Source organism: Acomys minous, assembly GCF_964271855.1.
Source record: "Acomys minous genome assembly, chromosome: 17".
Taxonomy (NCBI): domain Eukaryota; kingdom Metazoa; phylum Chordata; class Mammalia; order Rodentia; family Muridae; genus Acomys; species Acomys minous.
Window position 1 is genome coordinate 32,373,868 of NC_140500.1, and position 18,204 is coordinate 32,392,071.

General features: G+C 48.4%; 1 protein-coding gene across 5 annotated transcripts in view; it reads left to right on the forward strand.

Moving 5' to 3' along the window:
• Positions 1-18,204, forward strand: part of SRGAP3 (SLIT-ROBO Rho GTPase activating protein 3) — a 229,215-nt gene that overhangs the window by 55,841 nt on the left and 155,170 nt on the right. The window lies entirely within an intron of this gene.

Genomic DNA, 18,204 nt, shown 5'->3' on the forward strand with positions numbered 1-18,204 from the left:
GCAGATGGTTTCTACATGGACCAGAGGGCCCTTCTTTCCCACTATTTAGCTCCCTGAGGCATGATGCTCTAAGATGCCTGGGATCACAGTCTCCTGTCCCTGGTGCCACACCCAGATCCCCATCTTGATGTCTGAATCTGCTTATATGTCTGTAGTGTCTTTAGCCTTTATCATTCAACCCAACCATGTCCTCCACTGCTTCCCCCTGCCCCCACCCCCACAATTTCACAAAGCTACTAATGTCTTTCTTGTGATTCTGCCAGCAAGGAAATCAAGGTCAGGGAGACTGGCCAAGTGCTTCTCTTCTGAGAGGCTTTTAAGAGAGAGCGAGGTGACCACTGAGGGCAGAGGACTAAAGAGACACCTTCCATGAGAGAAAAAAAAGAATGGATGAAGTACCCTGCTGGGCTCTGGGTTGCAGAATGAATGCAATGAAAAACATCAGGCTGGACTTGGGAGACAGGAAACCCTCCCCCCTCCCAGCCTTAGCTTCTCTTCAGGATTTGGTCCATTATCCATCAGTTGTCTTGGCCAGAAATCTGTGAGTCATCCTGGCTTGGTCTTACTCTTCATAGAGAGTTATTGGTTAGATATCTTCAGAGTTCAGCTCCTTGCTGTATGAAAGGCCTATCAGCCCTCACATGGGCTGGCTCATCAATCTCCTGTTTTAGTCTTGCTCCTCCCATCCACCTATTTCTATCTGTAGCCTGAAGAATCTTCCAAAAATATGCATTTGACTTGGACATGACAGCCCTGGGCTAAGACCCTTCATCTCCATATCAACTAACTCTAGGGTAAATTCAGACTCATAAGCCTTTTAGGCAAAACTGCTCTCACCCTATCTCTCACTGATCCTCTGTAGTGGGGACCTCCAAGATTCCTCCTCCTGTCTGATGATTACGTAGGACTCACAGAACTCAGAAAAAGCTGTTTTAGGACTCTGGTTTATTGCAGGGGGAAAATGTGTTGAAGTCAGCCAAGGACAAAAGTGCATAGCTCAAAGTCTAGGAGTGGCAAGGTTTTGAATGTTTCCTCTGTGTGGTCCCACACATGGTGTGACCCAGCAACCATGTGGAGCATCCCCTGAAACGTGTTGCAGCTTCAGAAACTCCCTTGTGCCCCAGCATCAGGGGTTCCTCCTTGGGAACAGTCACAGAGGTGTGCGGGACTCACGTGACTGACCTCCAGATTCCTTGGTCTCCATCTTCTCCACTTCTCTCAGACTGACATATCATAGTCTGGGACCTCAGGAAAACAAGAGCTGGCCTTTTCCATGAAGCACCGTGTTAGCACAAACTGACTGGTATGACCTATACCCTGGTCACTATGACAGGCTGAGTCCTCCCAGGACTCAGATGTGCCTCCCAGGTTCGGGTCCTGGTCCAGATCCATTTCCCTCTTTGGAACATGTAGTTTTAGGACGCCCACCCCACCCCACCCCACCCCACGCCACCTCCTGTGGGTCCACCCTTCCTTCTATGCTTTCCAGCCTCACATCCAGCGGTCTCTCTCACACCGGCGTTCTAGCTGTGCCTACATTTAGCCTACACTCTAATGCCTTCTTCTACCTTCTCTTCGTAGCCTAGGAAAGAGCTCATCCCTAGGTCCCCAGGGAAGCAACTTGTTGTCAAGCCTTTCCTGACCCTTGCTGGCATATACTTCTTCACTTCCTGTGTGCCCAAAGCACTGTGTCAATGCCTCGTGCCGTCAGCAGGCCGTTTCTGAGAATAGATTGCAGTCTATTTCCCACACAGTAGAATCCACCATGGGCTTGTTTAGTGTCGGGGAACATTCGGTCCATTAGAAAAGTTTGTTTTTGTACTTATAACCACAATGCTTGCTCGTGACGGAGGACAGCACGTTCAGTTTCAGGCTCTCTCCCCAGCGCTAATCGTTGTAGTCATGGCGATCACGGGGTGTGGTCCTGCCTCCGACTCCAAGTCCTGCCTGATGTCACCTAAATCTCTCTGAGGCTGGGAACAGGAACAGCTTCACACATGTGTCACTTCTGTGTGCCGGGGACATGTGGTGTGGGCTGGGGAAGACCACAGTATGGAGGAAGTAGTAAACCCGCCCTCTTCTCCCTGCACGATGTGGACACGGTGTGGATGCGAGCTTCAGGAAGTCTTCCCCAATGTGCTGGTTCTTGGACTAGATCGACCTTGAAGGGATTTAAGAGTTTGTTCAAGGACTAAAAGACAACTTTGTAGGCTAAGGGTGTAGAATACAAGGAAGGCTGGTGGGACCTGAAGGGGTATGCTCCCCTGTCTGCCCCCACGACCCCCTACCTCCAAAAGTGACATACGCTAGGACTTCCTTTTGGTCCCCAGTTGGGGATGGCCTCGTTGAACCTCTAGTTTCAAGTTCTGTTTTGGTCATGAGGCCTCTTTGAGATTCTTGGTCATTTGGCTCCGGATATGTGTGAAATTCTGATTGAGGCTCCAAATAGCAGGCTGATTAAAGGAGAACGACACAAACAAAAACATGGGGAAATGTGCACTAACGCAGATGTCAAGTGACCCCAGGTGGCTTTGGTTTGTGCCAGCCTGAGGCCTATAAATACATGGATGGGCTGCTCTCTGTCTTCTGAAGCAGCAAGGCCTGGGGCCAGGAGCCAGCCTGTGATATTCCATTTTGCCACAGTTGTCCTTCCAGGGCATCAGTTGAGCAAATGTGACCTTTGGAAGCCAACCTGTCTTAGTTGATGTCATAGTGAAGCCTGTTCCCGTTTCCTACCCAATGACCTGTCTGGTTTTCCAGCCTCTTCTCTCCTCAGTGCTGCTTCCTGCCGTGGGGACTGGGATATTTTATTCCTTATCCTGCAGCCTTTAGTGGTGTTGAGAAAGTCACCAAGCCCTGATGGGGCATTTTGTTAAATGTGACTTTGTACTGGCAAAATTTCCAGAATCTTCCATTGCTTTAGGGTACTTCCAAGTCCAGTTCTGTTTTCTCGCTGTTTGTTTATTTATTGGAGTTGTGGGGTGGTGTTTTGAGACAGGCATTCTCTGTGTAGCCCTGGCTGTCCTGTAACTTGCTCTGTAGACCAGGCTGGCCTCAGAGTCAAGAGATCCATCTGCCTCTGCCTTCTGAGAGCTGGGACCCCTGTTGCCCAGCTCAGTTCTGTTTTCTAAGGTCTTCTTTCTTCCTGTGTTTAAATGCTCATCCTGCCACACCCTGGTGCTAGGGCTTCAGACAGATTACTCACCTGTGAAGTAGGGTGACCTTAGTACCTTTCTTAGTGTTTGGCCAGAATTGAATGAGGACATCCCTGTGCCACAGGTGACATGTAAATGTTTAGACATGATTATGGAGATTATGATACCTCTGTTGGATCTAAGCCCTGTCTTTAGGCTCTAGACAACAGACCAGTGTTGGGTTTTCCAGACATTTATCTAGGATAAGTCAGCTTCTTTTTCATTTTAGCTTGGTCAGAGTAAACTGATAGAGTGGATGGGTCAGAGCTGAGACACAGTGAAGGACGTCACTTATCTAAACTTTGTCACTCATTTCCTGCTGGACCCAGATAAGCTGTTAGAATCTTATGACTTAACCACCCTCCAGGAAGCCACTGAAAGTTGAAGCAAACCAAGTATGGTGATGTGTGCCTGTCATCCCAGCACTCAGGAGGTGGAGGCAGGACGATCAGAAGTTCAAGGCTAGCCTCCGCTACACAGAGACTTTGAGACATGGTCTCATGTAATCTGGGCCAGCTTTGACTACACAGAGAGTTTTAGACATGGTCTTGTGTAATCTGGGCCAGCCTCAACATACCTGGCTTTCTTCATCTTTTAATATTTAAACATTTTCTTTTTTTAGCTTAACTTTTGCCCCTGGCAGAGATAACTAATCAATCAAAACAGTCTTTGTTGCTAGCTCAGCTGCTACTTAACAATTCCCAACATGGCAGCCATGGCCATAAATCAGGATTGACAAATGAAACCAAATCTGTGTACTGTCATGTATTAAAGTGTGTAAAACACTTGCTCTAACAATCAATATCAAAATCTTGAGAAATAAATAACAAAAAATGTATTGCAAACTCATTTTGAATTGCTAGGGGAAGATTGGCTCCATAGAGCCATGGAGAGACCCAGGCTTCTTCCAACTTGTGTCTGCACTTTACTTCAAAGGCTGCAGAATCTCCTTTCAGCTGTGGATGGAGAGGAGAAAGAATTAATACCCAAGGACGCTAAATGGGCTAGGGCCTAGAAGGGACACTCCCTACTGCATTAAGCTATCATTAGCCAGAACTCAGACACGTGACCACATCCAGCTTCAAAGAAGGCTGGGAAATGTAGTTCACCTGTGAAATATATATATATATATATAAAACAGAAAAGCAAACAGTAGTGGTGGGCTCTAGCAATTTGTCACACATACTAAAATAGCAGGAGACTCCCCTGAAGGGTTAAGAGATAGAGAAGACTTTCAGGAGGCTTCAGAAAGCTGTGAGAGAGGTATAGGATTTGATCATGCCAGCCGGAGAGAGGGAGGCACTCTAGACTGGAACAACAGGGAGGTCTGAATTAGTTTGTTTTCTGTCACCATAACAAAAAGGCTAGATAACAAGGCCGGGTACTTACACAAAAAAGGGGGTATCAAGCTGCAGTTCTGCAGGATCGATTTGGCTTTGGTGAGATCCTCACGGTGAATGGCACCACAGCGACAGGAGTGGGTTCTCGAGGCAGGATTCCATTACCACCCAGAACACCAGGATAAAGCAGTGGGTTATGTTTAAATACCTTACTCTTCAGAGAGGTGATTCCACATCCTCTCTGAGCTGGATTAATCCCTTCTGAGGGTATTGTCCCTAGCTACCGAGAACCTCCTACAGACCCTACGCTCTAAAGCTCTTAGGTTTTTTCAACACTAAGAGGCCAAGATTTTAAACATATAAACCTCTTGTGGGGTAACAGGTGGAATGGCATGGCCAAACTATCAAGGTCTTACCAAGGTCCAAACCATTTTGCCTCAGCCAAGAGGAGAAAGTGGACAAGGTTGGCAGTGCTAACTAAGGCTTATAGAGAAAAGTTCTGGGCACATGGGACAAAGTTATGGTGGGTCCTTGACTGTGACAATATGTTCTTTAAGTGGCACACATCTAGACAAGTAGTAGTTTTATTGCTGTGACAAAATTCCCGAGGAAAGCAACTTAAGAGAGGGACGGGGGAGGGAGGGCAGGAGGGTGGGTTGGTTTATTTTGGCTCCAGTGTGAGGGTGCAGACCATCAGGGCAAGGAAGGCACTGTATCAGAACTGAAAGGCAAACTGGTCGAGCTGGAGAGATGGCTCAGAGGCTAAGAGCACTGTCTGTTCTTCCAAAGGTCCTGAGTTCAATTCCCAGAAACCACATGGTGGCTCATAGCCATCTATAATGATATCTATGATAGTGTGCAGGCACACATGTGGGCATAAAACTGTATAAATAATAAAATAAATAAAAATATTTTTAAAAAAAGGAAAAAGAAAGAAAGAAAGGCAAGCTGGTCATACCGCATCTACAGTCCGGAAGCAGAAGATGCAGGGGCTCAGCCTGTTTGCTCCTTTTTATTCAGTCTTGGATCCCAGCCCAATGGATGGCTCATCTTCACAGACACACCCAGAATGTGTTTCCATGGTGATTCTGAATCCTGTCAAGCTGACAGTGAAGATGAACCACTGCAACCTTGTAGCAGCCACTTGATTCTCTCAGCATCTGGTTTTTTTTTTTTTTTTCTTTCTCTTGCCCTTTCTCAATGAGCCTCTAGCTGCCTAGTCAAGAATCACCACAGTTTTCAAGTTTCCTGGAGACCCTTTCATCAGTGAGGAGAGGGTGGCGTGGGATAAGGAAGTCCTAGCTTTGAGGCCATTTTTTTTTTGCATCTCTTGCCATTTGCATTTATTATCATGCACTAATGACTCACAGAGAGCCTTGCCCTTTGCGGGCTCCCAGTGTGGGCTCGCATTAATTTACATTGCTTTTGAAAAGCAATCAAGGAGGGAATTAAGTGATCATACATCAAAGGGAGAAAAATGTGCTGTGCTGTAACTGGCCTTGTTAGGCTACCCGGGAGCCATGGGGAGAGCCTGTGAGCTCCCCCAGCCCTGGGCTGCCTTGTCACTCCACTTTCTGTCAGCACTGTAGTGGATGAGAAGATAGGGGCGGAGGGCCAGGGATGCCGCACTGAGCCAGGCCCCTTCTTTCTCTTCTGTCTCCTCCTCTGGACAAGGAAAAGGTAGCTCTGATGATCTTTTACACCCCTCCTCCTAAGCCAGTCTTTTTGAAGACAGATGATTGTATACCATCACAAATGGAGGCAGTTCCCTTGTGCAGGCTTCCCTGGGACATTATTAGGACTAGAAAAGTGAATTAACGTTTTTATTTCTCTACTCTGCTGTGAATCCAAGCTGTGTGCATTCTCGTGAGTGTTATTGAGGTATACTATACAGACAGGAAACTGCATGTGTGCAGGCTGCTGTTAGCAGTCTCTTGCTTGTTTTGTTTTGAGATGGTCTTGTTTATCCCAGGCTAGCCTCCTACTAGTCATGTACCTGAGGATGACCTTGAACTCCTAGTCTCCTTCTACCTTCCCAGATACCTGGGTCACCGGTGTGTGCTGCCACACTCAGATACTTACGCTTGCTATGTGAGGACATCTCTCCTTTCTCTACTTCTTCTTGGTGTGGGATGGCCACAGAGAGGAACCCAGACCAGAGGCCCAAATCTGTTGCCTCCATTGGCTTCTGGGTGAGTGCAAGGTTTGGCTGTGGGCCTGCGTTCTGTTTCTGTATTCGATGGCTTTTGAGATATGAAGGTACTTTGAGGATGTCATTGATCTTTGTGTAAGTCACATCCTGTGTGTCTTGCATAAACTCACCTGGGGGATCACATGACCAGGAGACAAGAGGACGCTGAAGAGAGGGCCTAATAGATCAAAGGGATTGGCAGAGAAAAACAGCGACTGGGAACATACTCCATCAACAAAGAGTGGTGACAAAGAGGGAGGGGCAGCTATCTAAAATATGAAGGCCAAGAGGGCCGGCTGAGGCAGGGACAGAGAGATGGTTGTGGGAAAGAGGTGCTGGCTGGCTGTTGGAGCTGCTGTGGAGCAGGAAGAGAGGCAGGCCGGAAGAGCCACTGCGCTGGTGATGAGGAGGGTGGTAGAGGCTGCCTTGGCTCCAAGGAATGCCAGGAAGGTGACACACAGAGAGGATGAATGCCAGGCACTTAGCACAGGGTTTGTGCCTGAGTCGGTGTGGTTCCCCCTTAATTACCGCCCGTCTACCCCCAATTATGAAAAGCGACGGTGATTAAATCCCACCCTAGTCCTATCCTCAGTTAATCTACCCACCTCCCTGCCTCCCTGAGACTTTTAATCTTGTAGGCACATTGCCTTTCAGAAAGATTGCTATGAGAACTCTGTCTGCCAAAGACAAATAAGATATAGGGAGGATTCAGCTTTCCTTGGCTATAAGAGAAAGCTAATTAGCCTTGCTCTGGGGCAGCTGCTCCTCTGTAGAACACACTGCCCCCAATGTTTATTCAAAGGGAGGGTATTGATTGGACTGACCCAAATTGAGTAGATTTCAACAACTGCAAATAAAACATCTACCCCGGGCCACCGAAGGATGCAGGGCGATTGTTCCTGGAGCCAGACGGGTACGCATGGCTTGAGCTTGGCTTGCTTCATTCTTTTGCTTCACTTTTTGCTGAGTTCTGCATCTGTAAAATGGGGTACATGATCTTGGTTGGTGACTTTATATGAGGCCTAAGTGTGGTTTAAGATCTCAAGTATTAGTGCTGTTGCCAAAATTCCTACCCTTCGGGAGATATAACAGCATCTACCCTCTTTTCCTAATGACCTACCAACAAACCCAAGTACAATTCCACTGCAGACTGCCCTGAGAAACCAAGCAGTTTATCGGGCTCACTGAGAGCGAGGGACATGGACGAAAGGTTATGACAGGAGTGTGGGTGACCCTGAACAGCCGCATACCTGATGGCTTCCCCATAGTCAAAGGAATGTCACCTCCCCAGTCTTCCCCAGCCTATATACTCTAGCATGTTTGCTACATGCCAAGGTGACATGAAAACAGGGCAAACTGCTGGCACATGGCTGGAAAGAGTGGTTGCCCTCCCCAGCCCTCCTCCTCTGAGGGAATGCGAACAGCCCACAGGGCAGACGCTGATGGGCTCTAACAGGGAGGCAAGGCTGAGCTCATGAAGATGGTGGGGGTTTTGGAGAGCTCCTCTGAGATGTACATCCAGTACAAGCTGCTGTTAAGACTATGGCCGTCAAGCAATTATGGAGTGTCCCCAGTGCCGTTACAGAATGAAGGGCACAGCGTCCGTCTGCTGAAGGCATTCTTTTTGTAGTTTGCCCGCCCTTAGATACAGGGTGCTGCACCTACAGATTCAACTGACCTTCGTTGAAAGATATTTGAAAAACAAACAAACAAACAAACAAACAAACAAACCAAATTGTCTATACTGTACAAGGACAGACTGATTTCCTTGTCAGCATTCCCTAAGCAGTGCAGTAGAGTGACTACTGATGTCGTATTTGCATGTATTAGGTATACGTATAGAGAGGAGACTGTAGTAGGATTAAGGGTACAGTGTTTATGAAAATATGCATCATTTCCTATAAGGAACTTTTGCAACCATGGATTTTGCTCTCCCCGCCCCCCCTGTGAGTGTGTGTGTGTGTTTGATGACTTTCCTCAGGGGGAAAACATCATCAGACAGTGTGGTAATAGTAAGAGAGGGGAATTTATTTAGGATGCTGAAACCTCAGGTGAGGAGAGAATGCAGATTCTCTCTGGGAGAGGTAGGCAAGGCTCCCTTGGAGTAGTCTTTTAAGCTAGCCTTGAAGGCAAGACGAATAGAGACTCCAAGTCTGGAGGCCATGCTATTGACTGCTTGGTACTTTCTGAGGTAGTGGGATGGTAGAGTGCAGCCTGGGTTAAGAGGGAGCTGGTGACTGTTTGTAACTGGCCCAGAGTTTGAAAAGGGTGGTATGGTTGGGGGATGCTGAGCTGTCTGTTTTGGCAGTCAGTGGAGCATAGGGGTACCAGTTAACAAGCACAGTGCTGTCTGCTCACTGCCCTCCCCTCTATACAGCCCTCCTGGGAGCCTTTTAGAAGGGATCACGCTTAAAAACCCAAGCTCATTCCCGCCCCCAAGAAGGTGTGTGAAATCAGAAGACAGAAGGGAGCTCTTGGAAGGAGTGTCCTCTGAGCTAAACTACCACCATCCTCATGATCTAACTCAAGTCATCAAGTTTGGCTGGCAGTGCCCTTACCCACTGAGCCATCCTGCCAGCCCATACCCAAGCTCTTTTCAGTTTTAAGCATCAAAACTTCCTTTCACAGATAATTCCTTCCTCTGTGCTCTCTTCTTGGACCACTCCACCCTCCATCATCTCTTGACTTTCCTGGGGCCTGAGGTGCCTAATGACAAGGGCTGGAAATTGCATAGACCAAGTAGAGGAGAGATGATGGAAAAGGTGTATGGTACTCAAGGGAGATCAGCCTGATAGAGGGCCTGGACACGAAGGCAGGTGAAGGGGCCAGTAGTGCTTGTGAAACCACATATGTCCAGGAGGTGGATAGAACACAGCACAAGGGAGTCAGGGCCAGGAGCTCCTGGAAATCAGAGGGGAAGACTGTGGTCCGGGAAGTGAAAACAAGAACAAGGAATGCAAGGATGATGGCAGTCTACATGCTTAGCCAGCAGACCAGGACTTCAAGTTCTGGTTCTTGGCTGATGTGGGGGTGGGGCTGGGGCTCATTCAGACTCTTTCTTACTTAGGGCTAGGTTTTGGAGGTGGGGAAAAGGCTCCTGGGAAGAGGGGTGTCAGCATGAGGAGCCAGGCTGGTTGGATCACCTCTTCTAACCTTTCCTCTGGATCTTAGCTTCTAGATAATGCCTTTTGCACAGTGACTCTGCCAGACTCCCATTCGGGACTATAACTGCCGTCAGGGCAGGCTCTGTGGCTGCATACCTGATGACAGTGGTGGCATCCCTGAGCGCGGCAAGCACCTGCTAAGCACAGTCGCCTCGAGCCTCACGTTAAAGCTGAGCTCTGCTTTTTTTTTTTTTCCCTATTGCAAGAAACAGAGGCTCACAGAATGTAAAGTCTGGGCCTGAAGAACCCACAGCTAGGACCTACTGTTGCCCAGATGTCACAAGACAGATGCAAAGCCTGCACATTCATTTATTTTTGCTGTCTTGAGACAGGATCTGGCTGGTCTTGTGCTGCCTAGCTTCCTGTCTCTGCGTCCCAAGTGCTGGGCTTGAAGACACACATCACCTTTGGCTTGCTACAAAGTCTCCCCCCGCCCCCCCCACTTTGAACCCCGTGCTTTGCTATGAAACAAAATCATTTCAGCCCCTGGAAACTAGTACTAAAGGCCTTGACTGAGGGGGGGGGTGCATTACCATGCGTCTCCTCCTCACCATGGCCTCTGTCATCACCTCATTCCATCCCTTTGTACATGAATGAATTGATGGCTGGAGCTGGGAGGAGGTGGAGGATGCGGGCAGCACGGCTCAGGGTGGTGAAGGGGTAGGGGCATTGGCCAAGCTCCTTTTCTTCCTTCAGCCTCTATGGAGAGGAGCCTCCTGAGAGCAGATGGAAATGTCTGCAGAGTGTTTTTCAGCCTGCCCCAGAAGGCATTCTGCCTGGCAACAAAGAGCCTTTCAGAGCGCAGCTCCTAGAGGAGGCAGGAGCTTGCAAGCTGAGAAACAAGAGGGGCTGGAATCAGTACTGCATCTGGCTGCACAAAAGAGGCAGGCCTCAGAGGATTGAGTTTCAGCTCTGGGTACAGCTGGAGGGGCTGCGGGGGCTGTGTTGGGGGGGGGCGGTTAGGGCTGACGCTGGTGAGGTCTTTAGGCAAATGTTACAGTGTGCATCTGTGATAGCAAATTTGTGTTTTAGCATGATCGCATAAGCATGTGGGTGTGGAAGGACATGCTCAACTAGTTCCCTGGGGGAGGCATATGCTTGAGTTAAGAATAGTATAAGATTGAGAAAGCAATACAGGCTTGCTATAAATCTTCAGATTTTCTGGAGGCATAGAAATGGAAAGCCCCTGTTACCTGTCACAGATCTTAACATCTTAGAATGTGCTCTCTCAGGCTGAGGTTTGTGCATATTTGTGTACAATATTTACATGCAGTGGTCCTTCCTATGGATGCTTGCTAGTCACGTTTCTGTTACTATAACAGATGCCCTGGAAAGTTAATTTATAGAGAGAAAAGGCTTATTTCATCTCACAGTTTCTGAGATTTTAGTACCTGGTGGGTTGGCCTCATTGCTTTTCAGTCTGTGGTAAGAAGGCACATCGTGACAGGCGCTCTTGGCAGAGGAGGCCAGTCACCCTCACACTCAGGAATCAAAAGAGAGAACTAGGAATGTCCTGCAGTCCCACAATCCCATTCATATGTGTTCGGAATGGCTTGAGGACCTCCTGAAGGTCCAGCTACTTCCCAGCAGTGCCACCCTGGGGGTCAAAGCTTAAACACAAGGGGCTTGGGGGATGGGTGGACTCCAGCGAGAGCAGGGAGCTACTGTAGAAGGCACCTACTGCAGCAAGGCATCCAGACTGCTTGGCTTAAAACCAACAGAAAGGCCTTGCTTCTTGCTGCTGGAGACTGGAAGTCTGGAAGCGGGCACCTGCAGGCATTCTTGCTGGCAGCTTCAGGAGACAGTCTTTCCTTGCCTCTTCTGGCCTTGGGTGCATGCCAACAGTCCTTAGAGTTATTGGCTTGCAGCTGCCTCCTTTTAGCCCATGGCCATCTTCTCCCTGCGACTTCATGCCATCACCTTCTGTGCTTCCTGAGGGGGTCAGTCTCACTGGACGGGGATCTGCCCTGCTGGCCTCATTTTAATTTGAATACTTCTTTAAGACCTTATGATTAGTGGACCACTTAGAACCCTTGGGGATCAGAAGGTCTCTCTAGCTTTGGGGGCATGATTCAGTGTACCCAAAAAATCTTTAACTATGAAGATCATCTCGGATCACTTCCTAGGGCTGCTATAGGTACATGAGCTCTGGAAAATGGAGAACTCTCTCTGAATAGAAACAGAGAAGGACACTAGTTGGGCCTGGTGGTCCATGCTTTGTGGCAGGACTTGGGAGGCTGAGGCAGGAGGATTTTGATTGGAGGCCAACTTGGGCTTTAGAGTAGGACCACCTCAATAAACCAAACCAAAAAAGAGGAAGAGGAAGAGGAGGAAGAGGAGGGATTAGCAAGCTCTACATATCCCATCCTTGATATAGGAGTCCTGCACAGAATGGAGAGAGGCCGGAGGAGATAAGGGTGTCCTCCTCAAGCTGGGGGCTCACCAGGAAATGGAGACCCTTGCTCTAACTGCAAAGAACTAGATTCTGCAGTAGCCAAAATCCATCCAGAAGCTGAGTGTTCCAGAATTTTCTGATAAGAGTGTAGGCAGCTGACACTTTGGTTTCAACCTTGTATGACCCTTTCTGAAAACCCACATCCATCCATCTAATCTACTGGCCAATGGCGCTGTGAGACAATAACTTTGGGTTCTATTAAGTGGCAAGTCTGTGCAACTTTGTTCCAGTAGGGACAGAAAGTGAACATAGTTACTTCCCCTTTTAGTTGGTCTTTCCCTCCCTTAAGCCAAAGAAGTGATCAGTATTGGGAACTTCTTGGGGCCTCATGTCCGCTGTCTTTGAGTAATGTCACTCACCTAATACAGCTGACACTTTTTGGTGCAGAAGCCAGCAGACTGTTTAATAGGGACACTGAGAAAAGCCTCTTCCCCCTGTAAAGGGGATGCTGGCAGGTCCCCTCTGAGGCCCTGCTCAGGTCAGGATCTGCAGACACGGGCATCTGTCAGGGTAGTCACAGAGTAGCCTGGACCCAGCAAGGCTCTGAGAACCGACTGGACTTCGGGAAGCTTGCTGGCTTTGGGTTTCTGGTGTGATTGCAGGGTATGTCTTTTTCCCCTCCTCTTCTGACTCTACTCACTTTGGTAACACTTGTCCATATGAAGTGGATCAGACCTAAAATTCATTGACCCCACCGCATCTGGGCCTGTCTTGACGCCCTCAACCCAGGTCCCTCATGGTGATGATGGTACTTGGTGTAGTTGGCAGCTTCTGTTGCTCAGAGGGAAAATAGTGAGAGAGAAGTCTGGGCAATGGAAATACACAGAGTCAGAATAACTTCACACTTGGCCTCACGTCCTGTGGCTACTGGCTTACCTCACCCTTAGCCCTTATTAACTTTGTCTTTCTGTGGGTGGAAACCCAGATGCCTGTGTTTTGAAGACAGAGCTCTGCTGTCAAAGGTTCCCTAGTATTTACCATTTGTGTGCTGTCTGTCTTCTTCTCTATGGGCTGACTATGTGTCTTCTTCAAGCTAGCCCTCTCCTGGGATTATGAAGAAAGGCTCTCACTTAGCCCAGGCTGACCTCAAATTTACTCTGCACCTGGGGATGACCTTGATCCTCCTACTTCTACCTTACAGGTGCTGGGATTATAGGCATATGCCACCACACTTAGTTGACGGGGTGTTAGGGAACTAATTCTGTGCTTCATACATGCCAGGCAAGCACTCTGTCAACTAAGCTATATTCCCAGTGCTCGTCCATACATCTTGAAGCACTGTTCTCTTTGTCCTTCTGACACATCAAACTTCTCTTCACTATGCCGAGAGATGGGACAGCCGTTCTGAAATGCTGGCCTGGCAGCCCTCTCCCTGGGGCAGCATGGCTTGTAGAGAGAACTGAAGGACTTATTAGCCCTGTGTCTCTGGCCTAGACTTTCTAATCACTTGCTAGTTGTGTGTCCCTGGGCCCTTCACTTCACCTGTGTCTTCCCAGCTTGTCTTCCCAGGACACAGATGGCACTGGGGAGTGTGCTATGAACTGCAAGCTCAGGAGTGCTGTCAGCCGCTGTGCTCTCACTGGCCATCTTCCCTGGCCTATGGGACAGGCATGGCAGGGTTGATAGGCTCATTACAGTGGTGAAAAAGTGAAGGTGTAGGGAGTGTAGGAACTCAATGTCTACCAGCTTCTTGTTTGTAGACTCACTTTGGTTGTTTTATGCTGTGGCTGCAGCCACCAGGAGCCCATTGGTGACAATTTTGGGTGACACCTTTAACAACAGCTTCAATAGTCAACATCCGGCCTCTTTATGCCTTTGAGTATTCTCGCTTCCCAGATGCGAACCTGGAGACTTAGCTAGGAGTAGCCTCCCCCAGGGCCACTTTCCCAGGATTCAGACTCAGGTGTGTCTGACTCCAGAGTGTTGTCTAGACTGGCCACCTTTGGACTATTTGCTTGTGTAGTTGGGCAATTCGGCTTTCCTATCTGTGATAGCCAAAAAAGCACACAGAGAGCAGTGGGGAGGTCAGGCAGACTGGTAGGAGTTAGGCTCCCACCCCTACAAGAGGTGTGACTAGGTAGTTGAGAGCGTGGTGTCTTGAAGAGGTGACTTCCTGTTAGGTGAAATAGAGGAAGAACTTAGGCTCAAACCAGGCAGAGACTCGCTCAGCCCCATAAAGTGAGGGAATTAATTTGGGGCCAATGAGAAACCATGAAATTGATTGTGGAGAGTAGGTTTGAAGGGCACCTGTTAAATCCTGGACAACTGACTGTTAGTCAATGTGTCGCTTAGATAAATGAAAGGCTGTATTTGACTGGGCGTGGTGGCTCATGCCTTTAATCCCAGCGCTCAGGAGGCAGAGGCAGGTGAATCTTTGTAAGTTCGAGGCCAGCCTGGTCTACAAAAGTGAGTCCAGGGCAGCCAAGGCTACACAGACAAATCCTGTCTTGGAAAAAGAAAAAAAGAATTGCAGTTTTGAAAAAAGATGGAGAAGAGAGGCGAGTATGAGTATGAACAAGGAAGTGACCTGTGGGGGGGGGGCTGGGGGGGCTGTGGCTGCTGAGAGGGAGGGAGAGAAGAGTGCTCAGGGGCTATAGCCTGAGGCTTTGCCAGGCTGTTCCTGTCCCAGTCACAGAAGGAAAGTAGTTCCTGGGGTCATCTCCAGATATGCCGGGGGGGGGGGGGGGCTGGGGGATGGGGGGTGGGGTGGAGTGGGGAGGGGGAACAAACATCATACCCCAATTCTTCCTCATTCTGGGTCTTTGAGGTTAGAAAAGAAGAGACACACGTCTCCATTTCTCCCTACAGTCTGTAGGTGAGAAGGGAGCAGAGTAGAGCGGCATCAGCTGGTAGCCGATGGGCTATTGGTGAACCTGGCCTGAGAGTCAGGAGACCCAGGTGCTGTGCGCCTGTGTAACTGTGAGCTTTAGCACCCATTCCTTTAAAATGGAGATATGCCAGTAAGGACCGTTGGCTGCAGCAATATAATTCAGAAGTGCTGGAAAGAGGCACTTCTTGGCTCGTGTGATTGACAAGGGCGAGTTCTGATTGTGGACAATCCGGATCTGATGGTTCACCTGGTGTTGTCAGGGGAGGGCTTCCTCCAGGTGTGCAGACTTCTGTTACAGGAAGGCTTCACCTTTGGAGCTCTCAAAGTGTAGTCCAGGCTGGATGTCTACCAGCCTCGATACGTGGATGAGCTCAGGCGAGGAGTTTCTCCAGCGGTCCTGCCACTGATGTCCGTTGATCCTACTCTGTCACCGGCCCATCTCAGAGTAGGATTGCATTTCTCTTAGTGGCCAGGCTACGGCCACATGGTCTTTCTTGGAGTTAAAAGTAGAGCTAGTTCCTTAGCAACAACAAGGTGTAAGTATGGGATGGGAGAAAGAAAAGGAATGTGGATATTTGGCAAATAAAAACTACAGATGGTCTCAGTGTCCAAGGTTTGGTCTGACAGTCCATGAAAGAAGCCAATGACCTGGGCACCTACAGTGAGCCTACAATGGGCTCCTTGAAACTAAACTAGGCTCATGGAACCCTTGAGAATACAGTGAAAGCCTCTTCCCTAGAATGACATATCAGACTCCTAAGCGTGGCCTCCGAGAACTGCCACGCACCTCACTGTTCTTTAGTTTACTCTGCTGCCTCCTCCGTAAGCCTGTGGGAGGGCCCTGAACTTGAAGTTCCCTCTGACCTACTTAATGCCTGCCGTTTGTGTGTTCTTATGGCTCTTTGAACCTTTCCCCAAACTCACTTCAACTGTAGCGTTAAATTTTAATACAGACGTAACCTAGATATATTTTATGAATCACTGGAGCACAGTAGCTGAAAGGCTCCAAATGCACGGCAGTAAAGAAATGGACATGTTAATCACCTGATCTGACCATTCCACACTGTCTTTGTGCATTACAGCACCACAGTCTCTTTCATAAATTTATGCAGTTTGTATGTATTATCAAAAATGTTCTAAAAACAAAAACAAAAAAAATGTTAAAAATATTTAGGAAGTTGGACATGACCCCTGACGTGATCATTATACACTGACTGTGTAATCAGAACATCATACTATAGCTCATGAAATAGTGGTTAGTTTAAATATTATATTTTATATGACAATTTGGTTGGTGTCACTACCCACTACCTCATGGAGACTCCATAAAGGGAAGGACAGGTTTGCCTTTGGTGTGCCTGGCACTCAGCAGGGTCCATCCGCTAGACAGCCAGCTGCCTTCGAGTAGAGAGGGAAGTGCGTGCTCTCAGTTTCCCTGGATTTTTAGTGGCAGGTCTCCCTAGGATCAGTCTCTCTGACTTTAGGTTAAGAATCTCAGAATATGGACTGGACTGTAGCTAAGAGGTATTGCACTTGCCCAGCATGTGGTGGCCCCTGGTTTTGATCCCCAGCATGTAAAGAAAAGATTAGAATAGAGACTTTAGAAAAAGCAAGTGTGAGGGCTAATCTCGGTTGTCCACTTGGCAGGGTTTAGAACCATGCTTCCCTGTGTATCTCTGAGGGTATTTCCAGAAAGGTTTAAGTGAAGAGAGAAGATCCACTCCTGAATAAGGGCAGCACTGGTCTGTGGGCCGGTGTTTCAGACTGAATAAAAAGCAGAAAGCGAGTTGAGCACCAGCATTCACCTCTCTCTGCTTCTTGACTGTAGATACCACGTGACCAGCTATCCTTCCTTGACGTGATGGAATATAGCCTCAAACTCTGAGCCCAAGTAAACTATCCAGATCTTGCTATTGTTAGGAATTTTGTCGTAGCGCTGAGAAAGTAACTACTTCAGACAGCATAGTGTTAGACAGCTTTCCTAATGCAGGGCTAGGAACACGAGGACCTCTCAGACATAGGCCAAGAGCCACAGGCTCATACTGATGTGTCCCGAGAGGACACCCGTGGGTGGAAATCCATGTCTACATGAATTTGAGGAAGAACACGTACTCTAATACACCCTTCTCTTAGAGAACTACTGCTTATGTTAACAGCCACATGCATTTGCAATGACTGTGACTGTCACTAACACTTATCGGAGGCTCTGTGTCCTGGGTGCCTGCATTTTCTGTCATCATTACAGATCCTCAGGATAAAGCAACTTGGAAGGAGGGAAGGTTTCTTTTGGCTTACAGTTCAGAGGGTTCAGTCAACAAGCATTTGGCTCTTTTTCCTCGGGCCTGTGGAAGCACAGGGCAGACGGCATGACTGCACCAGGAAACAGTCAGAAAGAAAAAGTCACCAGGGCCCCACAATCCACATTTGGGACCATACCTCCAATGACTTAAGGCTTCCTGCTAGGACACCCCACCTCATAAGTGTACAACCACCTCCCAGGAATACCAAAGGAGGGGCCAAGCCTTGAACACATCAGTTCTTGGAAGTATTCCAGATGTAAGCTACAGTCATGTCTTATTGTCCCATGTCATTCCATAATAACATTATACAGCAAACACCCGGTGAAGGGAAATAACCCCTGGAGGGCCATGAATCTTCAGCTACTGTGGAGGCAGCAGGAGGCCTGGTATATGTCCAAACTCCTTAATCACTGAAAATGTGGCCCATCCTACAATGGGACCAACTGGCATCTGTTTAACTTATCTTTGTCTCTTTCCAAATGCATAGGGCATCCTAAGGGTCACACCTAGTTTGGGACTCGCTAGCAAAGTGCTGGTGTACACTGACCAGTACTAACAGCCGAAGAATGTTGGCCTGGCATAGCCCCAATTCCACAAATATTTTCTGAGCACCTCCTGTAGCAGGCGTGGTGCTTGCAGAGCCAGAAACGTGGGCATGAGGCCACATCTCATTGTCGGGCCTTGGCTGCCCCACCCCTCTATGGCACTTACATTTCACGGGCTCCTCTCA